The sequence below is a fragment of the Mirounga angustirostris genome, unplaced genomic scaffold, assembly GCF_029215605.1.
Source record: "Mirounga angustirostris isolate CCGP_5_RB_7025 unplaced genomic scaffold, mMirAng1.0.hap1 SCAF_4, whole genome shotgun sequence".
Taxonomy (NCBI): Eukaryota; Metazoa; Chordata; class Mammalia; order Carnivora; family Phocidae; genus Mirounga; species Mirounga angustirostris.
Genome location: NW_026991712.1, coordinates 88,912,762 through 88,924,215, shown reverse-complemented (window position 1 = coordinate 88,924,215; position 11,454 = coordinate 88,912,762). Strand labels below are relative to the sequence as shown.

General features: G+C 41.9%; 1 pseudogene; it reads left to right on the top strand.

Moving 5' to 3' along the window:
- The first annotated feature begins 1,188 nt into the window (after positions 1 to 1,188).
- On the top strand, positions 1,189 to 1,478 carry LOC135363989 (late cornified envelope protein 1C-like; annotated as a pseudogene).
- Positions 1,479 to 11,454: the final 9,976 nt, after the last annotated feature.

Below are 11,454 nucleotides of genomic sequence, written 5' to 3'. Positions count from 1 at the left end.
AGGGCAGAGCCCAAAGCCGGGATAAAAGGGCTTCAGAGTCAGAGCACCTCCATACACTCCTCTCCTGAGGTGCTGACAGACCCAGTGCTGCCTGTGCACCGGTAAGTGTCCCCTGGGACTGAAAGCAGAGCCTTCCGCAGAGGGAGCTCAAACCAGAGCAGGAGGTGGGGGCTGGGGGGCAGAGCCTTTGCAGTGTGTGTGTGTGTGTGTGTGTGTGTGTGTGTGTGTGGTGGGTGGCAGTGAGAAGAAGATGAGGTTGGGTTCATATTAGCAAAGAACAAGTCGCAGGGACACTGAGGGAGGGGCAAGGAGCTAGGAAGGCTGGGAACATGAGTAGAAGGAACTGTGTGAGTGTGACAGTACACTAGAAAAAACAAACTGATCTGTAGTTGTTGGTCTCTGGTTGGAAGGATTTGCAACACTGACCACCATACCAACCCATAACTGTTGTCAACAGGGAGGTTTATCTTTGAAAGCATAACTGTCCCTCCAGGGAAAAGTAAAGATGGGAACAGTGACACTCAGCCAGCAGAGAGGAAATCACAACTGACTGACTTATTTTAAGCACTCAGACAAAAGGACTTCAGAGTTGAGTAGGAACAACTCAAATCTTGATGCTGAGGTGTTAGTTTGAGGGGAGCGTCTGCAAGATGCCAGGGCAGCGGGGCCCGGTCAGGGGCCCGGTGCAAGTCCCAGCTTACAGTAAATTATCTTCTCCCTCAGCTCATTCTTCCAGCCAATCTGCAATGTCCTTTGCGGGTGTGGACTTCTATGTCCCTACAGGACAAGGATATCTAGAAAGTTCTGCAAGAGGGAATGACTGTTTTCCCTAAAGAAACAATTTCATTTCTAAACTGTCACCTAGATTTACTATTTCCGTGATTTTTGCTGTAGAATATCTCCTCTAGATGTTTGATTTTGAGCACTTTTTCTTAACATATTTTGGCTTCAGTTCTCTAATTCTATAACAGATGAAGCACTCCAGAGATGATGTGGGGGCATTTGGGGAACTATTAGAAATAATGAAAGTCTCTCTGTTGAATTATCAAGGACTCCATTTAAACAGTTCATCAAATAAAGGCACTAGAAATGATGTTGAGGACAGGAAGGGGTGGGGCAGGGGGGCTCAGGGTCCTGGGTCTGACTCACTGTGTGACTCTCCCTCAGCTCCTGACCCCGCCAGCCGAGATGTCCTGCCAGCAGAACCAGCAGCAGTGCCAGCCCCCTCCCAAGTGTCCCGCGCCCAAGTGCCCCCCCAAGTGCCCCCCAAGTGCCCCCCAGTCTCTTCCTGCTGCGGCTCCAGCTCTGGGGGCGGCGGCTGCTGCAGCTCTGGGGGCGGCGGCTGCTGCCTGAGCCACCACAGGCGACGCAGTTCCCACCGTCACAGACACCAGAGCCCTGGCTGCTGCAGCCAGCCCTCGGGGGGCTCCAGCTGCTGTGGAGGGGGCAGCGGTCAGTCGTCTGGAGGCTGCTGCTGAAGTGGACCCTGAGCCAAGGAGCGCAGGCTTGAGGACAGCGAGTGGCCAAAGCCCTCCTCCTGTTCCTGCTCCCCCTGCTGGCCCTGCCCAAGGGGCTGAGTTGTCTCAGTGAAGGTTCTGAGCTCTGGGCTGTTGTGTCCCTCTGCCCTGGGATTCAGAAGGCTGAATCCTCTCCCCTAATTCCATCTGCTGACCTCTGACACCAACTGTGTTATTTGCCCTGGGATCCCCAAACCACAGACTCTAATCCACGCCCCAGCTACTCTCCTTGCCTTCTGCTCCTCAAGTGAAACAATAAAACCAGAAATCTGCTTACCATCCTGTTCTAGACTCTTCCTGGCCTGCTTGCATCCCAGTATTTTATTTTTCCACCACTATGCATTCTCTTGCTGCCCAGAGATCTTGGAAATCAAATTTGTGCTAGTTGCATGGTTGGTGATGGGAGGAGGGGAGAGAAAATGGCTCTGCCTCGTACTCTGACACCATTTCTCAGACAAATACTTTGTAGCTCTTCTGGAACTTGAACTTGGACTTTCTTTGGGGTCCAAACAAGTCACAAGGGCAATGCATATTCCATTCCTCCCCTGGTCTCCTCCTCCTTCTCCATTGTGACATTGCCCCAACTCACCCTCAAATTTCTTTCTCCTTCAGCCAAAAAATTTATTTAGAAAATTATACATGAATTTTCTACAAATAGCCCACGAAACAAACATGATGTTTCTAACTAGAAACATCCATGTAGCATGCGGCAAAGATTATAAAAATTAAAAATGCCTATAAGGAATTAGGGAGTTTTAAAAAAATCAGTTATTTCTCCCCTGTTTCTCTCTGAGTCCTAAGTTCAGTTTTTTCAGGTCAAATATTTCATCTCTATATTCTGTAAAAAAATATTGATTTTTTTAAAGATTTTATTTATTTTTTTATTTGACAGAGAGAGAGAGAGAGCACACAAACAGGTGGAGCAGCAGGTAGAGGGAGAAGCAGGCTCTCCACTGAGCAAGGAGCTTGATGCGGGGCTCGATCCCAGGACCCTGGGATCATGACGTGAGCCAAAGGCAGACGCTTAACTGACTGAACCACCCAGGCATCCCAAATCTTGATTTTCTTATCAAAATTTTTTTCAATTACAAATTTCACATGAGATTTAATTATTGTTAATTTTACTTTGAGTCTTTTTATTATTGAAATATAGTTGACATGATATATTAGTTTCAGGTGTACAACATAGTGATTTGACAATTCTATGCATTATGTAATGCTTACCATGAAAAGTGTGGTTACCATCTGTCACCATACAATGTTATCACAATATTATTGACTATATTCCCTATGCTGTACTTTTCATCCCTGTGTTTTATTTATTTATAATTATAAGTTTGTACCTCTTAATCTCCTTCACCTATTTTGCCCTCCCCTCTGGCAACCATGTTTGTTCTCTGTATTTATGAGTCTGTTTTTGTTTTTGTTTGATCATTTGGTTTGTTTTTTAGATACTACATATTACTGAAATCGTATGGTATTTGTCTTTCTCTGTCTGACATATTTCACTTGTCATAATACACTCTAGATCCATCCATGTTTTTGCAGATGGCAAGTTTCCATTTTTTAAAGATTTATTTATTTGAGGGGGGAGGGCCAAAGGGAGAGGGAGAGAGAATCTCAAGCATACTCCGTGCTGAGTGTGGAGCCTGATGTGGGGCTTGATCCCATGAACCTGAGATCATGACCTGAACAGAAATCAAGAGTTGGACGCTTACCCAATGGAGCCACTGAGGCACCCCAAGATTTCATTTTTTAATGCAATCCTTGATAGTCATGTTATGAACTGAATAAATAGCCAAAACCTCAAATTTATATTTTAAGTCATGAAAAAACACAAGTGTCTGGTGGAGTAGACAGTAGGAACCCATCATGACTGCTGTGATTAATATGACTTCTAGATGTCCCTGTGTCTTTAGTCATTCAAGATTCAAAGTCCCACGAAGAATCGTCCATATTGCTGATCCTCACCATGTGTCTGCCCCTTGGTTATTCCAGGAAGCTAGAAGAGGGATGTATATTCCCTTGGTGTCAGTAACAAGAGAACTCGACTACTATGCATACTGGGGGATCCCTTCCAAAAACGTCAACTAATATACTAACAGGAATACAGTTGATTGTTGGCCAAAGTGACACATGATCACCATGTTTTCTAAGTGGGAATTCTCAGGCAATAGGAAATATAGGATCCTATATCTCCAGTTGAGACCAGGTCAAGTGTTCTCTCTTCTCCCTTTACATTGGATGCCTCCTAAAGTCCAGTGCTATAAATATCTACCTCAGACTAGATTTCCATGAAAGCAGAGGTTGTGTTTCCCTACAAGATCATGAAGATTTTCTCACATATTTTCTTCTAAGGGTTTTATATTTTTAGCCCCTCAGTTAGATTTGATCTATTTTGAGTTATTTTTCTAAATGTTGTAAGTAGGGGACAACTTCATTCTTTTACATGTGGATATACAGTGTTCCCAGCACCATTTATTGAAAAGACTATTGTTTCCTCAGTGAAATGTCTTGACACCTTGTCTGGAATCAATTGACCATACATTGATGGGTTTATTTCTGAACTCTCAATTCTCTTCATTGATCAGATCCAATTAGGTCCAGGCCCCATTACAGGGTTAGTTTTTGAGGGAGTCTTTGAAGCTTGTTCTGAACCCAGGAGGGCTCTACTTAGCCCTCACTTTCTTGGTTCTGTCTGGTAAACTAGCTGTCAGCTGCTCTTGGTCAGCATATTGTTGTCATGCATCAGCAGCCTCTTCTTAATTGCTTGCCAATAACATCTCCCTTATTTTCCAGAGTGCTTTTAGGTCTGAACTTCCCCAAGCTCTGTTCTGAATAAGGGCAGTTCCTTTGAGAACCTCAGAGCCCTCTGCTCTTTTGGTCTGCCCCTTCCTTTGGTCAAAATCTCTGAGCCACTGCTCTGGAGCTGGGGGTGGGGACAGTTGTCTGCTTCTCTTGGAGTGGCATCCTTCCTGTATAAGTAGGGTGTTATACTGGGATGGCAACCTCTAGTCTTCTTAAATTGCCTCTCCACCATGGATTTTCTATCCTACAAATGAGCTGGGGCAAAGGTGATCAGGGTCCCAGGATTGTAGGCCTGTTGCACCTGAGGTAGAATCATTGCCTGCCTCTCCAGTGGGAGGTGGGTGGAAGAAGAGAGCCCCCATGTCTTGGATACTGTCTTGGGGTTTACCCTCTGCAATGTAGAGCTGGAGATGTTATGCAAAATATTGGCTTTTAGCTGTTACTGAGATTTAGTAGATTTTCTTGAATAAAAGTTTCTTCATTTGTGGGGCACCTGGGAGACTCAGTCAGTTAAGCCTATCCTTTGCTAGTGACAATTTCTTCTACTGATAGAAACCAAGCATTTAGACCCAGTGGTCTGTCCTCATGATGTTACTTGTAGCCTTGAGTACAAGTTAGGATCATGGTGCTTTGGCTACAGTCCTACCTGGAGGAAAACTCTAGTGCTAGAAGATCTCATCCTAGGAAAACAAGGGCAGGGCTGAGTTCTGAAATAAGTACCTGTGGTAGTCATGGTATAGATTTCCTGAACACTGTTTCAAACTGAATTCTTTGGCACAACCTAAATAAAAATATCGTAGTATTCTGGAAACATAGTCGAAGTGCCCACAGTGTGATATAGACAACCCCACCTCACTGTAAGTGTCTGATTTTGTCATGGCCTGAGTTCTTATTCATCTTAAATTGACTCAGGACATAACATATGGAAAGCATTCTGTAAACTGTTTTTGCAAATATTGGTGATAGGGATTTTTTTTATTGAAGGTAAAAATATTTATTTATTTTTTAATTATTATGTTCAATTACCCAGCATTAGTTTTTGATGTAGTGATGTAGTGTTCAATGATTCATTATTTGCATATAATACCCGGTGTTCATCACCACACATGCCCCCCTTATTACCCATCACTCAGTTGCCCCATCCTCCCACCCCACTCCATTCTGTAACCCTCAGTTTGGTTCCCAGAGTCCAGAGTCTCATGGTTTGTCCCCATCTCTGATTTCTTCCCATTCAGTTTTCCCTCCCTTCCCCTGTGGTCCTCTATGCTATTCCTTATGTTCCACATATGAGTGAAACCATATGATAATTGTCTTCCTCTGCTTGACTTATTTCACTTAGCACAATCCCCTCCAGTTCCATGCATGTCTATGTAAATGGTGGGTATTCATCCTTTCTGATGGCTGAGTAATATTCCATTGTATATATGAACCACTTCTTCTTTATCCATTTGTCTGTTGTAGGGCATCTTGGTTCCTTCCACAGTTTGGCTATTATGGACATTGATGCTATGAACATTAGGGTGCAGGTGCCCCTTCTTTTCCCTACACCAGTATCTTTGGGGTAAATACCCAGTAGTACAATTGCTGGGTTGTAGGGTAGCCCTATTTTTAACATCTTGGGGACCCTCCATACTGTTTTCCAGAGTGGCTGCACCACTTTGCATTCCCACCAACAGTGTAAGATGGTTCCCCTTTCTCCACATCCTCACCAACACTTGTTGTTTCCTGTCTTGTTAATTTTTGCCGTTCTAACTGGTGTAAGGTGGTATCTCATTGTGGTTTTGACTTGTATTTCCCTGATGGCTATTGATGTTGAACATTTTTTCATGTGTTTATGTGTCTGTTAGCCATTTGTATGTGTTTTTTGGAGAAGTGTCTGTTCATGCCTTCTGTCCATTCTTGACTGGATTATTTGTTTTTTTAGGTGTTGAGTCTGATAAATTCTTTATAGATCTTGGATACAGCCCTTTATCTGTAATGTCATTTGCAAATATCTTCCCCCTTTTCCGTGGGTTGCATTTTAGTTTGTTGACTGTTCCCTTTGCTGTATAAAAACTTTTTATCTTGATGAAGTCCCAAAAGTTCATTTTTGTTTTTGTTTCCCTTGCCTTTAGAGACAGGTCTTGAAAGGGGTCGCTGTGACCAATATCAAAGAGGTTTCTGCCTATGTTCTCCTCTAGGATTTTGATGGATTCCTGTCTCACATTGAGGTCTTTATTCCATTTTGAGTTTATCTTTGTGTATGGAAGAGAATGGTCAAGTTTCCATCTTCTGCATGTGGCTGTCCAATTTTCCCACACCATTTATCAAAGAGATCATCTCTTTTCCATTGGATATTCTTTCCTGATTTGTCACAGATAAGTTGACTGTAGAGTTGAGGGTCCATTTCTGGGCTCTCTATTTTGTTCCATTGATCTATGAGTCTGTTTTTGTGCCAATATCATGCTGTCTTGATGATCACAGCTTTGTAATAGAGCTTGAAGTCTGGCATTGTGATGCCCCCAGCTTTGGTTTTCTTTTTCAACAATCCCCTGGTGATTTGGGGTCTTTTCTGGTTCCATACAAATTTTAGGATTATTTGTTCCAGCTCTGTGAAAAATGTTGATGGTATTTTGATAGGGATTGCATTGAAAGTGTAGATTGCTCTAGGCAGCACAGACATTTTAACAATGTTTGTCCTTCCAATCCATGAGCATGGAATGTTTTCCTTCTCTTTGTGTCTTCCTCAATTTCTTTCATAAGTGTTCTGTAGTTTCTAGAGTATAGAAACTTTGGTTATGTTTATTCCTAGGTATCTTATGGTTTTTGGTGCTATTGTAAATGGGATCGATTCCTTAATTTTTATTTTAAAATTTTAAATTTAATTTTTTTTAAAAAATTAATTTTTAATTTAAATTTTTCTTTCTTCAGTTACATTGTTAGTATATAGAAATGCAACTGATTTCTGTGCATTGATTTTGTATCCTGCCACATTGCTGAATTGCTGTATAAGTTCTAGTAATTTGGGGGTGGAGTCTTTTGGGTTTTCCACATAAAGTATCATGTCATCTGTGAAGAGAGAGAGTTTGACTTCTTCTTTGCCAATTTGAATGCTTTTTATTTCTTTTTGTTGTCTGATTGCTGAGGCTAGGACTTCTAGTACTATGTTGAACAAAAGTGGTGAGAGTGGGCATCCCTGTTGTGTTCCCGACCTTAAGAGAAAAGCTCTCTGTTTTCCCCCATTGAGAATTATATTCACTGTGGGCTTTTCATAGATGGCTCTGCAAGAAATATTAAGGGGGATTCTATAAAAGAAGAAAGACCCCAAGAGTAACATAGACCAGAAATTTACAGAGGCAATCTATAGAAACAGAGACTTTACAGGCAATATGATGGCACTAAATTCATATCTTTCAATAGTTACTCTCAACGTGAACAGGCTGAATGTTCCCATCAAAGGGCACAGGGTTTCAGATTGGATAAAAAAGCAGGACCCATCCATATGCTGTCTACAAGAGACTCATTTTGAACATAAAGACACCTCCAGATTGAAAGTGAGAGGAATGAAGAACCATTTATCATGCCAATGGAACTCAAAAGAAAGCTGGGGTAACAATCCTCATACCAGACAAATTAGATTTTAAACCAAAGGCTGTAGTAAGATATATAGAGGGACACTATATCATACTTAAAGGGTCTATCCAACAAGAAAATCTAATAACTGTAAATATCTATGGCCCCAACATGGGAGCAGCCAACTACATAAACCAACTAATAACCAAAATAAAGAATCATATTGATAATAATACATTAATAGTAGGAGACTTCAACACTCCATTCACAGCAATAGACAGATCATCTAAGCAGAAGATCAACAAAGAAACAAGAGCTTTGAAGGACACATTGGATCAGATGAACTTTGCAGATATATACAGAACATTCCATCCTAAAACAACAGAATATTCATTCTTCTAGGGTGCACACTGAAATTTCTCCAGAATAGATCACATACTGGGTCACAAATCAGTCTCAACCAATACCAAAATATTGAGATTATTCCCTGCATATTTTCAGAGCACAATGCTTTGAAACTGGAATTCAACCACAAGGAAAAATTTGGAAGGAATGCAAACACTTGGAAGTTAAAGAGCATCCTTCAGAATGCTCTTCTAAAGAATAATGCATCAACCAGGAAATTAAAGAGGAACTTAAACAATTCATGCAGACCAATGAAAATGAAAACACACCAATTCAGAACCTATGGGATACTGCAAAGGCTGTCCTTAGAGGGCAGTACATAGCCATCCAGCCTCTCTCAAAAAATTAGAAAAATCCCAAATGCACAAGCTAAACTTACACCTAAAGGATCTGGAGAAAGAGCAGCAAATAAAGCCTAACCCAAGCAGGAGAAGAGAAATAATAATTAGAGCAGAAATCAATGAAATAGAAACTAGAAGAACAGTAGGACAGATCAACAAAACTAGAAGCTGGTTCTTTGAAAGAATTAATAAGATCGATAAACCTCTGGCCAGACGTACGCAAAAGAAAAGAGAAAGGACCCAACTAAATAAAATCATGCATGAAAGGGGAGAAATCACAACCCATACCAAAGAAATAGAGACAATTATGAGAACTTATTACCAGCAGCTATATACCAACAAACTAGACAATCTGGAAGAAATGGATGCATTCCTGGACACTTATAAACTACCAAGACTGAAAAGGAAGAAATAGACAATCTGAACAGACCAAGAACCAGTAAGGAAATCGAAGAAGTAATCAAAAACCTCCCAAAAAACAAGAGTCCAGGGCCAGATGGCTTCCCAGGGGAATTCTACCAAACATTTAAAAAAGAAATCACACCTATTCTACTGAGGCAGTTTCAAAAAATAGAAATGGAAGGCAAACTTCCAACCTTGTTCTATGAGGCCAGCATTATCCTGATCCCAAAACCAGACAAAGACCCTATCAAAAAGGAGAATTACAGACCAATATCCTTGATGAATATGGTTGCCAAAATACTCACCAAGATCCTAGCCAATAGGATCCAACAGTATATTAAAAGGATTATTCACCATGACCAGGTGGGATTTATTCCTGGGATGCAAGTGTGGTTCAACATTCTCAAATCAATCAATGTGATAAATCACATTAACAAAAGAAGAGACAAGAACCATATGATGCTCTCAACTGATGCAGAAAAAGCATTTGACAAAATACAGCGTCCTTTCCTGATTAAAACTCTTCAAAATATAGGGATAGAGAGAACATACCTCAATATCATAAAAGCCATCTATGACAGGGATTTTTGAATACCTAATAACTAATATGTGCAACGAACCACTGCATACACTGAAAAAGGATAGGAGATATATGAGACATAGCCTCATGCTTGAAATGTTTACAATCTCATAAACATGTGCACAATAATAAATTACATGTACGACAAGCAATAAAGCCTCCAGAAGATTTTCTTGGTCAGACATTATTAGGGAGCCCATTACAGAGGACATAGGATTTAGATCATTCCTGGAAGATTTTCCAAAGGCAAAGAGAAGAAGGGAGGATATTCTTAGAAGAAGAACTAGCACAAAAAAAAAAAAAAAGAAAGACAGACAGCCAGAAATAAAGAAAGAAGGGAGGGAGGGAGGGAAGGAAGGAAGGAAGGAAGGAAGGAAGGAAGGAAGGAAGGAAGGAAGGAATGGAATGGAAACATCTATTGCTTAGAGAAATAGGGTCACAAATTGGGACTAGGAATGAGAAGGGATGGATAATTCTCAGAGACGGACTCCTGTCCCCAGACTAGGATGAGATGCTAATAATAGCGGGAGCAACAGCATTCAAAATACTATCACTCTGATTTGGTATATTTAAGCTGACTAGTTCCATTTTCAACCCACACTAGAATTTGCCTGCCTCTCTGCTCATCTTTCACTTACTGTCTTATGTTATGTATCAATGTGTAATGTTCTGCATTATCTCTAGAGTGAAAGCTCTGAAGCATGGGAGATGGCTCTTACTGCTTCATGTGTCCAGGACACAGTAAGTTCTTAGTAAATATCAAATCATAGAATCATGCCTGTAGACACCTGAGCCAGGGAGAAACAGAGCGGCACTGGAAGGAGGTACATGTCTGGGGTCCTGACCTGGAACTCACTGCACTTAGAAGTCTAGTAGGAGGGTGGACCATTCAGGGGCCTCAAGAAGGCTCACTTCAGGGAATGGGCAAAGCTAGATCCTGCTCTCCTCCAGTGAAAGTGCTAATTCTGGTGGGTCAATCCCCAACACCATGATGAACTTCGTTGTATTGAAAATAATTGGACTTTGAGACTTCAGGGGGCAAGCAGTATGAGGAGTGGTCTGGGAGAACTGGAGAGGAAGCAGGGATGTTTGCCCAGAGAGGAACCTCCAGGAAGAGCCCTTAGCCTTTGATTAGGGGTGGTGGGGGTTGGGTAGTTGTTAGTTAACCTCAAGGAAACACATTTGAGATGCATGAAGTGTCAGAGTGTGGGCTTATGTGGTATGAGTCTGGGGAAAAGGAACCACTGGTATAATAAGACCAGAATTACTCTGCCCTCCCAGTGCTTAGTGTCCATGACACCTTACTGAGGAGCAGTTAGGGCTACTTCTGATGCCTGACAGGGAGGAGAAGAGGAGAGGAGGAGAAGGAGAGAGAGGAGGGAGAAGGAAGTAAGGGAAGAAGGGGTCGGATTTCTGAGGCCCCATAATGCAGGTGCTCCCAGGGTCCTGTTCTAATGGACTGAGAAAGGCTTCATACCATCTCCAACCTTCTATTTCACTTATATGGACTCTCCTCTCCCTTCAACCAAATTACATGTCAAAGCCTATCTCCCCCTGGGAGCCTTCCTAGATGAAGCAGGTAGGCCCAGATAGTCTTGTCCTGCTGGATTTGCTCAAGTATAGCTGCTCCTATGGCTTTGTCCCACTCTCCACCCTGGTTAGGTCCTTATCTGTCACCCCACACCCCAACCTAGCTCACCTTTGTCCTATGTATGACTTGAAGTCTTTGAGGACAGCCCCTATAATCAGAATATTCCTCTAATTGCTCATCTTTTTCACTTACCTGTTTTCTGAGTTCCTATTGTGTGCTAGGCACTTAGAACACAGAGGAAGGCAAGACACTATCCCT